Below are 16,007 nucleotides of genomic sequence, written 5' to 3'. Positions count from 1 at the left end.
GTGAGCAAAGACATACGAAATGGTCTCCAAGACCAGACACCTTTTCAGTTACCTTGGCCTCATTATAAATGAGCAGAAGTCGAAATGCAAACTGACTCAAGACACAGAGCTCATTGGAACTCGCCTCAATTCCATATCAGCACAGGCATTTTTACCAAACCAATAATTTAATATACTCCGGGACTTAGCAACTGCTCTAACTATGAACCCATCATCCACCATGCATACCTACCTCCAACTGCTGGGCCATATGGCAGCCACTATGTATGTTGTCCAGTATGCACATTTCCATTTCCGAGCTATGCAACACTGGCTAGCTTCGGTCTACAAGCCATCTCGACACCCTCTTGGAAAGAACATCACTGTCCCAGGCAGGTATTGGACTCTCTCAAGTGGTGGACTTCACACCACAACCTCCTTGCGGGCGTTCCTTTCCTGCAGCCCGAGCCATCAGTACAAATCACCACAGATGCCTCACTAATAGGGTGGGGAGTACACATGCAACAACATACAGTACAGGGAACATGGTCACTGCACAAAGCCATGTTGCACATCAACCTTCTTGAACTTTGAGCAGTCAGGAATGTATGTAGGCACTTTGCTCCTGCCATTACAAACCATACGGTATGGATCCTAACAGACAACACAACAACCATGTTCTATATAAAACAGACAAGGCAGTGCACGCTCTTGATCCCTGTGCACAGAAGCCATTCGACTCTGGAACTGGTGCATCCAACATGGCATTGTCTTCAAAGCATCGTACCTACCTGTAGTCAACAATGTCATGGTTGATACTTTGAGTTGCATATTTACCACTGACCAGGAGTGGGAACTACACTCTGTGGTTACAGAGTCTGTCTTCCGTAGATGGGGCTACCCAACAATAGATCTTTTCGTAACCGAGAACAATTCCAGGTGTCACCATTTTTGTTCTCGGGTAGGACAGGGTGAGGAATCCATGGGTGATGTAGCAAATCTCTCCACTATTAGTTTCCCCCAGTCCTGCAGATACCCAGGATCCTGTGCAAAATTCGATGAGACAGGGCTCGGGTCATCCTGATAGCTCCATCATGATCCAGACAGAATTGGTTCCCATACCTGAAGAGCCTGGCAGTCAAGCCACCTATCTCACTGCCATCCCAATGCAATCTTCTGTCTCAAAACGGGGGCAAGGTACTGCACCCCCAACCACACACGTTGCATCTCCACGCCTGGCTTCTCTGTGGTTTCAGGGGGTAGAATCCCAATGCTCAGAACAGGTGAGAAACATCCTCCCCCATAGTAGGAGGCTATCCACTTGGAAGACTTACCTGCACAAATGGAAACAATTTACAGCCTGGTGCCACCAGACACAAGCCAATTCTGGTGCAGCCCCTCTCCATGTAATCCTGGACTATCTCAAGAATGAAGGCCTATCCATTGCATCCATCAAGGTGCACTTGGCAGCGATCGCGGCATTCCATGAGTGTATTGACAGGGCATCCGTGTTTGCCCACCCAATTACGAGGCGATTCTCAAAGGCCTCCACAACCTATATCCCCCCTTGCAGAGCCCCAGCCTTGGTGCTCAACATAGCTCTAGACTGCCTCATGAGGCCCCCATTCAAGCTTATGGCCACTTGCCCACTTCCATTCCTGACCATGAAGATGCTGTTCCTAGTGGCCATCACCTCTGTGAGGAGGGCTAGTGAGATAGGGGCCCTCATAGTGGGTCCACCATATACTATATTCACGAAGGACAGGGTCACTATAAGGCCACACGCATCATTTGTGCCCAAGGTCAGCACCTCGTTCCATATCCAGTTGAAGAGGAACTGAGGGGAGTGGAGGGGAAGAGAATCAGGGCTGTCACAGGAGGCACCTAATGGTCAAGTGGTGTGAGGCACCTTTTGTGTGTGAGCTGCCCAACCGTCAACTGCTAAGAAAAATTCTGATCTGCGGCTCCGGGGACCACTCAACACCAACAGAGGAGCATCCATGGGGATATCACCTGAAGAAGAACAAAATGTTCCTATATCAACAGGAGCCAGATTCTGGAGAAAAGAGACCAGGATGGGTTAACATGAGTTGGAAAGGGAAAATTAGAGGGGCAAGGAGAATAGGTAGAGACCTGCAAATTCGCAGATATCCATAGCTTATTTTTACCAATATGAACGTGGATACAAATTTTGTATATAGGACAAATTTATGGCTATCCACTTTATATCTGCAGGTATAGACATCCACATACGTGGATATCCGTTGATCACTTTTGCAGATGCGGATATGGATGGAAATTTTGTATCCACACAAAGCTCTACAAATAGTCAGTACAAGTTTCTCCCACATGTCCCCTCATCATACTTTGTGCCTGCCCTGAAGATACCACCAATAGAATGGAAATCACTAGCATTTGCAGGGGTTCCATATTATTATTTGCATAACACTGTGCTTGGTGCTTTACAGACGGACTAGGGGCAGCACGACAGGCTGGGAGAGATAAGGGAGGTCGGGGGCAGCGCAACTGGCTGGGGGAGACAGGGGAGGTCGGGGGCAGCGCGACTCCCCATGAAGCAGCCAAGCGTCTGCAGAGTGGCAGCTGACAGGGAAAATACCTTGGACCCCCGCAAGGTATTTTCCGTATTATCCGACATTTCGATTATCTGACCATCCTTTGGTCCCGTTTAGGTTGGATAATCAAGACTCTACTGTAACTATTTTGATATTAGCGTTATTCCTTGTGGAAAGCAGGAGTTATTATATCAAAATAACCAGCCCATTATTTCGAAGTAACGGGCTTGGTAGTGTGGATGCTCTGCTTGTTATTTCGAAAGAAGACCACAGCAAAGGAAGAAGAGAGATTAAACAAGCGGGCTGTCTCCATATGGAGAGGTATCCCTGACGATCAGATGGCTCCTCCTGAAAGGAGTGATTGTATGAAGCTGTTTTCTTTGGTGTAAAGAAGTCTGAACTCAAACAGTATTAATGGGCTTATGAAAAATAGAGCTGTAACTTTTTAATTCCTAGAGAAACCCAAGGAAGGGCAATGTGACATGGCAGACGCTGTCATAACAGAACAGGACATAACAATCAGTCCATTTGAATCAACCATTTACACAAAATTGCAAACTTTCAGAATTGTGTTGCTGCTGCTATTTCTGCAGTTCATTATTTTATCAGGAAGATCACTGGAGAAGGATCCGGAGAAATATTTAGAGACAAACAAAAAATGAATCAACACTGTATTCTAGGTGTGAACAGTCACTTTGTTTAAAAAAAGCCCAGTGCCCAAAGCATTTGTTAAATATTTCACTGCTAATATTCTAAGTGTATACAAACTGTACAGAGCTCCAGGATTATGAGAACAATGCACCCAGTTATCCCGACAACATGCTGGGTTCACACTATCACCTAATTGTCTGACACCATATTGTTGAGTCTTTCCACACTTCTCGCTGCACATTTTAATAAACTTGTAAGAGAGAACGATTAAGCATTGACGATCTGGACTTGACAGACAACGTCTGACTATTCAGGTGCTCAGACACAAATATTTGTAGTACACTGAGCAGTTATTATAGCACATCTTGAGCACGAGGGTTAAGTCAGAGCAAACGGATTTTTCTTCCTAAACCTCCCCCCAACCTTAAACTCCAATTTGTAAAATAAATCTCCATCGATGCTCAATAAAAAACACCAGCCTACTCACCCTTCCTCCCCTTGGAAGTGTTCTTCCAAGCTTTTCCAAACACTCCTGAAAGAGGGAAAAGATATCAACTAATCTCTCTCTGGCTTTCTGCATTAACTGCAGCTACTTCTTTCTCAAAGCCTCTTTAAATGACTTACTGATTACGAGAAAAAGCTAGCAAACCATCCTCCCCTTCCCTCAAGTGTCACTTTGCCATCAACCACACGCGGCATCCAATATATGGAGGACTGCCCCATTCTCTCCCCTCCTTCCTAGCTGAGATCTGCCTCGCTGATTTCCCACTCCCCCTTTCCGAAGCACTCTGCAAATGACATGGTTAGCAACTGCACAGTTTGTTGCTCCCTGTCCTGCGCTATCCCAGGCGCTGGGAACTCGCTCCAAGAGCCAGGAGCCTGTGTTCACCTCTCTCCGCACGCATCATGCTGCTTCGCTGCCCCTCGGGGGAGCCGGGTCTGCACAGATACTCACAGGTCAGGAATCTGCTCCAGGGCTCCGAGCGTGTCCCCAGGTCACGCTCGCTCCTCCGCCGGGCTCGGGCCCATTCCGCCTCCCCAGGTAACTTTCACTCACTGGATACAATGTAACCAGAGGCTTGACAAGAACTACTTTCCCAGCTGGAGGAGGAGACATCATCCAGCAGAGAGAGAGAGAGAGAGGGCGACCAATCAGCGCCGCCCTGTATTGTGACAGATTGGAGCGTCGGCCATAGGTGCGACTCGTAGAAGAGAGAGGGTGAGTGACAGCGGAATCAACCAATCGGATTAGAGGAAACTGGTGACGGGCGGAGTTAAGGAATAGGGTGGGGCTGAAGCAGCTGGACCCTAACCCCTCCCTCCCCCGTGATTCTTAAAGGTAGAGGAGCCTTTGAAACAGCCTTGAAGGTGCGAGGCCAGCGGACACAGCACGGGCAGCCGAGGGAGCTTTAGCATATGGTGCAAGAGCAGCTGGACTTCAGCGTTTCCTAATTCCAGCTTGTCCTCCAGCGCAGCTCTGCCAGCGCGCCTGAGTCTGACCTGTTAACCCCCCCCCCCCCGCCCCCTTCCTCCGGCTTTCTCGGTGCTGGGCAGCGCTTTCATCAGGCTCTGCAGCCCCTTCTGCGATTGCACCTGTTGTAACACTCTCCATCAGCCCCCTGTGCTGCCTCCATCACAGCCTTAGGAATTCTGGGGCCCTAGGCAGGGCTATTCAACTGGTCTCCCTATGCCCGACAGCCCGTTGGGGACGGGACAACAGTTTAAGAGCTGTGATTTTATAACCTTCAGCCACACAATAAAGAAATATTTTTTTTAAAAAAATGTTAAACGAAAGGCCTGTCCATTAACACAGTAAATTCAGAAACTGGCCGGATATCCCTGGCCTTGGCCAATGCTTGTTAAATGGCTTCCTTGCCACTTGAATGGCTCTTTCACAGGTTCCATGTTGTGCTAATAGGTCAGGCTGGCAGGCTTTGTCACTTTGAACTTAGCTAGAGCAGGGGCGAGGACCCTTTTTTGTGTGGAAGGCCACTGACCTACAGAAAAATCAGTTTGGAGCCACATGAAAGTGAAAAGTGGGGGGGGGGAGGGAGGGAGGAAATCCTCACAGACCTGGCCCTGCAGTGAGAAGGAGAAAAATACCCTCACTGACCATGCAGAAAAGATACTTCATTCCAACTCCACTGGGGGGGAGAGGGAGGAAAGGGAGAGCCAAAGCTCAGGATTTTCCCCTAGGTCCAGAGGATAGTAGATTCTGTGAGACCCCCCCCCCCCCAAGCTTTGGGGTGGGGCCTAAAATGAAGGATTTAGTGTGCAGAAGGGGTCTGGGAGTGAAGGTGCAGAGGTCTGTGCAGGAGGGGGCAGGGGCACATGTGGCTGTGTACCACCTACACTTGCAGGAATATTCCCGGTCAGTGGGCTTGATGGGGGTGGAGCCTGCAAGCAAGCGCAGGGACAGAGCTTCCCTGCACTGCGATGCTGAGCTGCTTCCTCCCACTCATCAGGCAGAGCCTGTGGGCCAGATGCAGCTGTGCCTTGTTCCAACCCAGAAGGCTTGAGACTCCCCCTGACTACATTGGGGAGCTAGTTTTGGCATTCCAGCCGTGCAGGGGGGCACTGAGGCTCATAGACTTGCTGGGTGGGTGGAGTGCCAGCTCACCCTGCTGCAGTTGAATGGAACCCCAAACCTCAAGGGGCCCCATTCCTGAACTAGAGCATCTCTGGAGGATGCAGAGGCGCAGAAGAGAGATAAGAAGAGGCTGGTGCATGGACATAAAAGCTATGTCTAAACTACATCCCTCTTTCAAAAGTGGGATGTAAATTAGTCAGATCCAAAGTGCAAATGAAGTGGAGATTTAAATATCACACACTTCATTTGCATAATTGCATCACAGCGTTCTTTCGAAAAGTCTATTTCGAAAGTGAAACTGCCATCTGACACTGGTCTTTCAAAAAAACTCCCTTTTTCTAAAGATCCTGTACCCCGAGGTGGTTTCACTTTCGAAATTTAGAGGGCCACATCTGCTTCAAAAATAGGCCTGGGATGCTGGGCTCTATTCCTGTCTCAGGCTATATCCACACTACAGGCTTCTTGCAGAAGAGCGCATCCACACTGCAAAAGTGCATTGGAAAAGTGATGCGCTTTTGGCAAGAGAGCATCCAGACTCCATGGATGCTCTCTCTAAAGGAAACTCAGATTGCTATTTACAGAATGGCCACCAGGGCACCTGTGCTTTTTTCGATTGCCTCTTTTTGTGCAAAAAACCCCGTTTCCCATCCACACACACTTTTTTGCTCAAGAGTTCTTGCACAAAAAGGAGTATTCTTCATAGTAAGAGGAATACCTACACTGGAAAAATCCCTCTGCTCTTTCGATATTTTTGTGCAAAAATGCACGTGAGGTGTGATTGCTCCGCAATGTGATCGCTCCTGCAATGAGGAGTAACGGTAGTTCTAGTTAGGAGCTTTAATTTGAACTACCTAGTCCGTGCTGCATGTAGCTGCTGGCAGGGAGTTCGAACTATGGGGCATTTCAAAATGGCGGCGCCCAGGAACATGCAAATAAAGCCTTGGATATTTAAATCCCGGGCTTCATTTGCAAGTTCGAATGCCTACATTAGCCACCCTAGTTTGAACTAGGGTGGCAGTGTAGACATGCCCTGAGAGTTTCCTGTCATAGTTACTTATGCCTCTGCTTGTCCCTGTTTTTTGCTGGGGTGCGTCGACGGAGGCATGTAGATTAGCCAGATCGGCAGAGGGAAATGAAGCCGCGATTAAAATAATTGCGGCTTCATTTAAATTTAAATGGCTGCCCCGCTCTGCCAATCAGCTGTTTGTCGGCAGATCGGGGCAGTCTGGACGCGACGCGCCGACAAAGAAGCCTTTCTTGATCGGCACAGGTATGCCTCGTGAAACCAGGTTTACCTGTGCCGATCAAGAAAGGCTTCTTTGTCGGCGCGGCGCGTCCAGACTGCCCCAATCTGCCGACAAACAGCTGATCAGCAGAGCGGGGCAGCCATTTAAATTTAAATGAAGCCGCGATTATTTTAATCGCGGCTTCATTTCCCTCTGCCGATCTGGCTAATCTACATGCCTCCGTCGACGGAGGCATGTAGTTTAGACGTACCCCTGGTGTGTCGCAAAAAGATACTGCCTGCAGGGCCCATTCTGAAGAGAGTGGGAAGAGGAAGAGATGACTGATAAGAGGATTAATTGAAGCAACACCCCAATAAAAAGCTATATGATAAAATACAGTCCCATATTTCCTCCTGGGTAGAAATGGGATAACATGTAGCTACAGTTAGAAGGGACTATGTGCAATAAATAACAGCTATAGCCCATCAAAGGGTGTGCGTGAAAGTAAATTGAAAGAACGCGACAGTTTTTTTAACCACAGAAAACCTCGTTTTACGAGGAATAATGCCTTTTTTGGAAAGTGCTCTTTTGAAAAAAGGTGCTATGTAATGCAAACTGCTTTTTCGAAAGAGAGCATCCAAACTGCCTGGGTGATCTCTTTCAAAAAAGCGGCTTGCTTTTTCAAAAGTACTGATTGTAGTCTAGATGCTCTATTTCGAAAGAGGCTTGCACTATAGACGTAGCCAAACTGTTTTAAATCCTTGCTCCCTGCGTTTGCCCAGGCTATACAAGATTGGTGAAATTAACTAAAACTCTGTCATTTCCCAGAAAAGCTGCTGCTGCAGAGGTCTGTGTGTTCCAATGGGTGAAATACCCTGTTAATTAGGTTAATGAGCTGCTGTGGATCTCAAGCAGAATCTCGAGCAGGGTGACTGCTGTTGCACCCAGAAAACATCTGTTTAACAATGGCACAATGCAACATTTAAAGACAAAATGAAACTGATATTTCCCTTTGCAATTGAGTCTTGTCCAGCTGCTCCAGACTATAAAAGAACCATCAAGGAATGTAATGTAGTAATTGTTAATTCTCAGCGCAATTTCCAACTGCTGCCTACTCTAGCTGGCAAAGTCCTTATCTCCTCAAGCTGTGTGTGAACCCAGACTGACATCCATCCTTTTGTAACTGAGAGAATGGGGAGGAGTGATTCATAGCAGCTGTCAATGTGGAGTCCTGAGAGGATGGGGCTACAGAACAGGAGTAATAGCCCTGAAAACCGATAGACTCCTTATCGTGATGGGGAGGAACCTGTTTATATCTTTAGTGGTAATGAAGGGAGCATGAGGACAGCAGGCAGCAGGCCTAGGCAGTGTGGTGATGGGCACAACACAAGCACACAGAGAAGCAGAAAGCCTGACAGTGAAGCAAACTGCTGGAGTGAATCTGACAGAGAGAGCTGCACCTGGGGGCACCTGACAGTACAGGAGACAGTGAGGAGGGCAGCAATGGGAGGAACCAAATGGAAAAACAATCCATCTCTTGCCCTACGGAGGATTTTCTAAGGACTCAATTGAAGAGGAAAACAAGAGCAGTTCATCACTAAGGAAAGAATGGGACGCTGCTTGAGATGGCTATAACCATTCCATAGTTTAAAACAAGCACCTTCCAGTGATCTAGAGCAGTGTTTCTCAACCTTTTTTTTTATAAAGTACCCCTTTAAAAAATTATAAGTACCCTCAATACCTACAGTTTTTAGAGACATACATTTTTTTCTACCATTGCAACACATTTGTTTATAAACAACTTAATCATAGCTGATTAAACATAAAGCTGATTAAACTTAAAACAAAAACTCAGTTTTCTCCAAATTTCAGTTGTGTTGATGTATCCCCCAGACTTCTCTCGAGTACCCATAAGGGTACTTGTACCACTGGTTGAGAAACACTGATCTAGAGTAGAGAATCCAACCAGGTGGGGAATATTCTTCTGCACTACTACAACATCATACCTGCCATGGCCTTCCTTTGAATTGCCTATCGTATGGTCAGCATTCAAAAACCAAACTGGCATATAAAAATATGATTAAAATGTAGACACTTGAAAACGTGTAAAGTTGACCCTCTCCCCCACACCACTGTTTTTGAACAGCTAGTTAATGAATTGAAGTGTTGTTGTTTTTCAGAATTCAAATGACAAGACACCAGATTAAAAATATAAACATTTGTGAAATGTTGTTGCCTGTTCCTTAAGCAACTCTAGTTGTCACCACTATTGTTCAGTTTGATGTTTACTTGAGATGGGCCCAAGTCACAGATTTTGGAGTCAGTTGAAAAGGTCCCCAAACTTTGAGGGTTTTGATCTGGCCTGTTATGGAAATTGGCCACAGTTACTGGCTTCCAGTCTAGATCCTAACTTCCCCAAGTTCTGGTGATGTTCAGAGCTAGAATTTTCTTCTAGTCCATTCCCCATATTCACCAATTCTTGTCACCCATTTAACTGGATCTCATTACCGAGGAAGTAGGCTACATTGCTAATGTTTTCAGAAGTAACAGGAGAGTTTAAAAATGGCCCAGAACCTTTGTTGGCTTCTTTATATGTTTTTGGTTTTCCTGCTTCTGTTTTTCACTCAGCATTTATATCCTGGGAAACTCAACTGCTACAGGGACTAAGTAATGGGATTCAATGCCTTTTTCCTCTAGGTCACTGATCTCAGGCGACTTCATTCAGGCCAGTAATGAGCCAGATAATGGCTCTTTTAGTGGTTTGTGTGAAATTCATTAGTAGGTCCTAGTCCAGCTCCTACCACAAAAAAGCCTCCTTGTTGGCAACCACAGCGCATAACTTAGGGACTGAAGAGGCCATGGAAAATAAATTCTTAGGAGCCACGTCTGCACTTGAGTATTTGGTGAATATTTTCTACTGCTGCTAACACCAGGGAGTTCCAGTACTGAGAGAAGGTAACAGCACAGTAATGCAAACAGCAGTAGCTGTGGGAGTTCTCTCTGTGTTAGCATTCCCGGCATTGCTATCCCTGGAGAGCTGCACTGCTATTAGCAATGGTAGGAAAATTGTGCAGAAAAATTGTTGCACAGCCACAATTCTTAGTGCAGAGTGGAGGCTGATTGGCAAAGGGAGCTGGGGTGGAAGCTTATATCGTCATAGCGTATGCTGTACCTATGCTGTGGAGAGAAGTTGCAGATTCTGGAGCTGTCAGTCTTGCATCCTTCACTCACATTAAATTGGCCTTTGATAAAAGAGAAACAAAACATCCTCCTGTTTCCTTCAAAGGGAGGAGAAACCCTTCCCCATGCCAAATTTAAATGTTACTTTTTCTGGCAGTTCCAAACATCTGCTATTAAATATAGAACCCAGAGCAGACTTTCAGATGGAAATTGCAGCAGGGGAACAACAGATGGCATTGTTTGCTGGGATGGAAAGGCTGCATCTGCTCTCTATAAGAAATGCTAATGGGAAGTTAATTAGGCATTCAGAAGGAACCGTTCCCCAGTCCTTGGGACAATGGCCATGTGTACATGATCCTGACAAACACCAGGAAGGATGTAGAAAGTCATCAAAGATCCTAGTTGGGATCAGTCCAAATGAAGTGGATAAAGGGAAAGCACCACATTCAGAATGTCCTCCCTTTGAAAGCCTCCCAGTCTCCCTGCAATACAAATTAAATTCGCTGAGGCTTCCTTTATTTTGTTTTCAAGGGGCCAACATCTGAGTTGCTCCATTCAAAGGAAAAGATTCTAGTGTTAACTCTAAAGCAGATCACCATCCACCTCCTCTTTGTCTCTGTGATGTGTGCTGGAGACTGGCAGGACAGTTGAGACCTTTCTAGGGATTTCTGGAGATGAGGTGATTGAACAGAAAACAGAGTAATGTGAAAAAGAGCCTTCAGCAAGAGTGAAGATGACATTAGGGAGCAAGGTGAAGAAGAAAGAGGATTCGGGAGTAGCTTCCCTCAGCAGACAGCAGTTAGCCACAAAATGGTTCTCCAAGAAGGGCAAAGAATGAAGCAGACTATAGAAAGCTCTTATTCCCTCTCTTAGGAAAGCTTTGCTTTGATAATATACCTTGGAGACACGGGTGATCGGATAGACAATGGTGCCCTTCCTGAATATTTCAGTGGTTCCCAAAGAACAGCAGCCATGGTCTACAATAACAAAAGCATCTATGAAACATGCCCAATGTTTGATGAAGAGTGGGGTCTGAACTGTGAAATTCAGTTCCACATCAGAATAGCTACAAACCTCAGAAGCTTCCCATTTGAGATCTGGGGTTAGGATCATCCCCAAAATTAAATGTTTCCTCCTCTTCTAGCTGGATTTGCTGCCATGAGTCATAGAAGCATCTGCTAGGTGCTGATTATGGAGGCATTTTCTAATAGATCTGGTAACACACTGTGGGTATGTCTACACTACCCTCCTAGTTCGAACTAGGGTAGTAATGTAGGCATACCGCACTTGCAAATGAAGCCCGGGATTTGAATTTCCCGGGCTTCATTTGCATAAGCGGGGAGCCGCCATTTTTAAAACCCCACTGGTTCGAACCCCGTGCAGCGTGGCTACACGGGGCTCGAACTAGGTAGTTCAAACTAGGATTCCTATTCGGAACGAGGTGTACCGGTAGTTCGGAATAGGAATCCTAGTTCGAATTACCTAGTTCGTGCCCCGTGTAGCCGCGCTGCACGGGGTTCGAACCAGCGGGGTTTTAAAAATGGCGGCTCCCCGCTTATGCAAATGAAGCCCGGGAAATTCAAATCCCGGGCTTCATTTGCAAGTGAGGTATGCCTACATTACCCCGCTAGTTCGAACTAGCGGGGTAGTGTAGACATACCCTGAGAGCACTGCTGCATTTACTATTTAGAAACAAAGCCCTGGGTGCTTGAAGGGCATCCAAAAGTGAGGCCTCTTGTCCACTTTGACACTTTATGAGAGGACAAGAAAAGTCTTGAGAGGTAAGAAAGGTCAGGGCAACTGACTCAGAGTGACATTAAAGTAAGGCCTCCTTTGAAATCATGCAGGCAACTGCCTGCAACTTCAGAAGGTGACAGGGTGAAGGTCTGTAATTTATAGCATTCTCACGTGCAGTACAGGCTACTCTCATTGGGATGTTAAACCAAGGTCTGCAATAAATTATAGAACATGGTATTTTGAGAACACAAAAGAGGAAAATGTTGGTGTCTTGGTAGAAAAACTACAAAGATCTGCCATCTATTTCAGTCAGTGTGGGATCTGGGCTCATTGAGTTGGCTGGTCACTGTGAAGCTGTTATATATTGCTCTGTAATGTGCTTAGAGGGTGGCTTGTAATGTGCTGTGAGTGTGGAAGGTGCTTTAGAAAAGCAGATTCAATGCACCACCAAATAACATTACTTACACTGTGTCCCTATGGCACCTTCTCTGACTTCCTTGTGATCCATTGGTAGCTGACTTATTGCCCCCCCCTGCCTGGAGGAAGACTTTCCTCCATTGTGGGTCATGTCAGTGGAATCCTTGAGCATGCAGTCTGATTGGTATCATCAGCTCTGGCCTTTTCCCATGCTCTGTATTTCCATGGCAAGGGAAGCACATGCAGGTCTTCATGCTCTGCACAAGTGAGAATGGAAGCCAGGCAAAGTGATCTGCAGATACATAGCAGGGGCATTTGCTTATCTCCAAGAGACTCGATGAAGCTTAGCGGGTTTCTATCGAATGATTCTAGCAAGGCTGGGGATTCATGTGAACAGAACTTTGAATGAAGTAACTGTCTCCTTCACTCACAGTAACCGTATTGTGGCTTGGCTTTCTGTGCACAGAGGGGCCACGTTTCCTGCCATCTAGTGAATTATTAGACATAAAAAAGTGACAAGGGGTCCAACACTGCAGTAATTTGGATCTTACTGTCTGTATCACTACCACTAATGGGGCGTGTCCACACAGCAGGGCTAAAGCCAAAATGAGCTATGCAACTTGAGCTATGTCAACTGCACAGCTTAAGTTGAAATAGCTTATTTCAGCTTTTGGCACTGTGTACACAGCTGGAAGTCCAAGAAGGAGCACTCTTCCTTTCACTTCCTTTACTCCTTGTATAATGAGAGTCACAGGAGTTGGCATAAGAAGTCCTCTAGCTCAACATTATTTTGACATTGCGTCGAAATAACTGCTTGTAGTGTAGACGTGGACTGTGTTACTTTGGAATAATGTCAGTTATGCTGTGCAGACATAGCCATGGTGACACAGGGCACACAGGCTAGGAGTGGGACTAGATGACCTGGGGAGGCATAATAAGACAGAGCTTTTCATATTTATGACAAGAGATAAGATCTAGCCACGACCCTAAATTGTTCCCAACCACTGAGCTTTTCGTAGTCCAGTTCCAGATCAAAGCAGGCAGCCTTCTGCCCTAGAGCTAGAGAAAGGCAAAGGTGCTCATGTCTCAAGGTCACCTACATGTTGTGGTTCTATCTTACCTGTTCACCTTACAGAATGCGGCCTTAAAGGAGGGAAGAATTTAAAGATCCTGGCTTATTCTGTCCAGCGCACTACCCAGACTTCTAGACCATGTGCAGCTGCTGTTTGGATCCCCCAAAGAGTTTTTTCTCTGTTATAGACTTTTTCCTTTCCCTCCACTAACAGGAACAGAGGGGAGAGGAAGCCAGCAAGGTGCCTGAAAATGGAGGACAATGACTCTAGTGTGTCCTGAGCCAGAGTCTTTGGAAGCCCTCACAAACTGTGCAGAGGGGGGAGATAACAAACAAACAAACAAACAAACAAACATCTCAATCTATTATACTGTCATCTTAACCCTAGGGACATCTGCATCAGAATAAGTGCTGCCATACTCCTGCTCCTTCTCTCTATTAACCATGGCCACAGAGCCCTCCAGTGGCAAATTTGATTCACTTATGATTTAAAGCCAAGCAGACTTAGTTTCAGGGTACTGCTCTCAGGTCAAACTTACCCACAAATTTAGGTTTTATTAAAAAATATAAACTTTTACAAACCTCGGGGCTAATATAATTCATTTTATCATAAAAAATTTAATAGCAAAGAATAGCACTGAAAATTCAACCACGCATCCAAGAAACATCCCTTGCTTCTTTCTATCTAGTGCATGAGAATCTGAGCAAGAAACCAATCTGGAACTCAAAATGAAATTGACTAGTCTGTTTTTGTTGTCCCAGCTAAGGAAGAAGTAAAGGAACAAACTATATAATCTATATAAAAAGTGAAACATACATTAGATTTGTGAATGGAAAAACAGAGCAGTTACTCTTTTAGGGTACGTCTACACTTCACGCTTATTTTGAAAAAATGAGGAAGAACGGCTCTTGTGCAAGACGGGGTTTTTGCGCAAAAAGGAGCCGTCTACACTGCTCTTTTTTGCGCAAAAGACTCTTTCACAAAAACAGCTGTTTATTAATTATGCAAATGAAGCATGGCTATATTCCATGCCGAGTTTCATTTGCATAAGCTTTTTCACAAGAAGGCTACAGTGTAGATGTAGTCGAAGAGAGATTAAAAAGACATGGACTTTTCATCTTAGAAAAGCAGAGATTAAGGGGGGGGATATGATAGAGGTCTATAAAATCATGACTGGTATGAAAAAAGTGAATAAGAAAAAGTTATTTACTTATTCCCGCAATAAAAGAATTAGGGGTCACCAAATGAAATTAATAGACAGCAAGTTTAAAACAAACAAAAGGAAGTTTTTCTTCATTCAGCGCACAGTCAACCTGTGGAACTCCGTGACAGAGGATACAGTAAAGGCTAGAACTTTAACAGGGTTCAAAGAATAGCTAGATAGATTCATGGAGGTTAGTTCCATCAATGGCTATTAGCCAGGATGGGTAGGGAATGGTATCCCTAGCTTCTATTTCTCTGGAGGTGGGTGATAGGGGAGGGATTATGTGACAATTATCTGTTGTGATCCCTCCCTCTGGGGCATCTGGTATTGGCCACTGTCGGCCGACAGGATATTGGTTTAGATGGACCTTTGGTCTGACCCAGTATGGCTGTTCTCATGTTCTTATGTAACATTTTCATTCCCCCCCCCCCTCTTTTTTTGTCCATCCAACTTTATTTCTGTCCAGTTTTTCAACTAGTGCAAGGATAAGGCCTCACACAATTCGGAGACCATGCAAAGTATAGAGGGAAAGGAAACTCATAGAAATTTGAACACATATGTCAGGGAAAACCTAGTGCCTAGATTGGTTCTAACTTCTAGAGGAAGTGATACCTTCCATGTCCCCAGTGGTATAGGTCATTTCCCCCTCCCTAATAAGAAAGTCAGGTCCAGCTGAACTTAACCCCGTTCTCTTCAGGCCTGGTAACTTAGCAGTAAATACTTTTGCTGAGAGCGTGGGCTTTAGCCCCATCCCTGCTAAACGCTGTCCAAGATGTGGATACATTCTGAATATCATTGTTAATTAAACTTGGGAAGTGTTTATTGCAAATATAAACCAGCCTGCGAGCCCTGTATCAATCCTGACTGGCAGGATCAATATATATTTCTTGGCCATGTCCAAATGAATGATGATCAGTAATAGTAATAACAGCTTCAGAAAACTGATGTTAGAGAGATTGTTATTTCTGCCATGGAACTGAGCCCCAGGAGTTTGCTCCTTTGGCTAATATCTGTGGTTGTTGCGTCTCAGAGAAGGATTTCAAAATACTTTCAAAATGCCTTTCTATTAGAGAATTGAAAAATTTACCTCCAGAAGGGCCCTGAAAAGCAGAGATTATTACAGTTGATAAGGAAATAGATTTTCCCTCTTGGAAAAGTTTGACACCACTGAATTCATTTTACTTTTCATTGAAATCTTTTTTTAATGATTTAGTTGGAGCTTTGTTGAGAACTGAAAATTTTCAAGTTTTTGACTAGCAAGTTTTTCAAATTTTCAAGTTTTTAAGTAGCAATTTTAAACAAAATTATTTCTTTGATTCTCTCTTGAATACCAGCATACTTTTGGTTGTGGGGTTTTCAGTGTTTACGCACAAAAAA

General features: G+C 45.2%; 1 protein-coding gene across 5 annotated transcripts in view; it reads right to left on the bottom strand.

Moving 5' to 3' along the window:
• The window catches only part of KLHL25 (kelch like family member 25), a 101,314-nt gene that overhangs the window by 38,463 nt on the left and 46,844 nt on the right, over positions 1-16,007 (bottom strand). The window contains exons 1-2 of one of the 5 annotated variants that reach the window (XM_025181718.3): positions 4,159-4,359; positions 3,691-3,735 (exon numbers count right to left, since the gene is read on the bottom strand). The exons of 2 other annotated variants lie outside the window; for them this stretch is intronic. The gene's annotated coding sequence lies outside the window, so the exon portion shown is untranslated. Of the gene's footprint in view, positions 1-3,690; positions 3,736-4,158; positions 4,360-16,007 lie in introns of those variants that run through there. 2 more of the 5 variants (XM_006110842.5, XM_006110840.5) reach the window with 2 other exon arrangements.

This window comes from Pelodiscus sinensis, chromosome 14 (genome assembly GCF_052426305.1).
Source record: "Pelodiscus sinensis isolate ZL-2025 chromosome 14, ASM5242630v1, whole genome shotgun sequence".
Lineage (NCBI taxonomy): Eukaryota > Metazoa > Chordata > Testudines > Trionychidae > Pelodiscus > Pelodiscus sinensis.
This window is presented reverse-complemented; position numbering and strand designations above follow the sequence as displayed.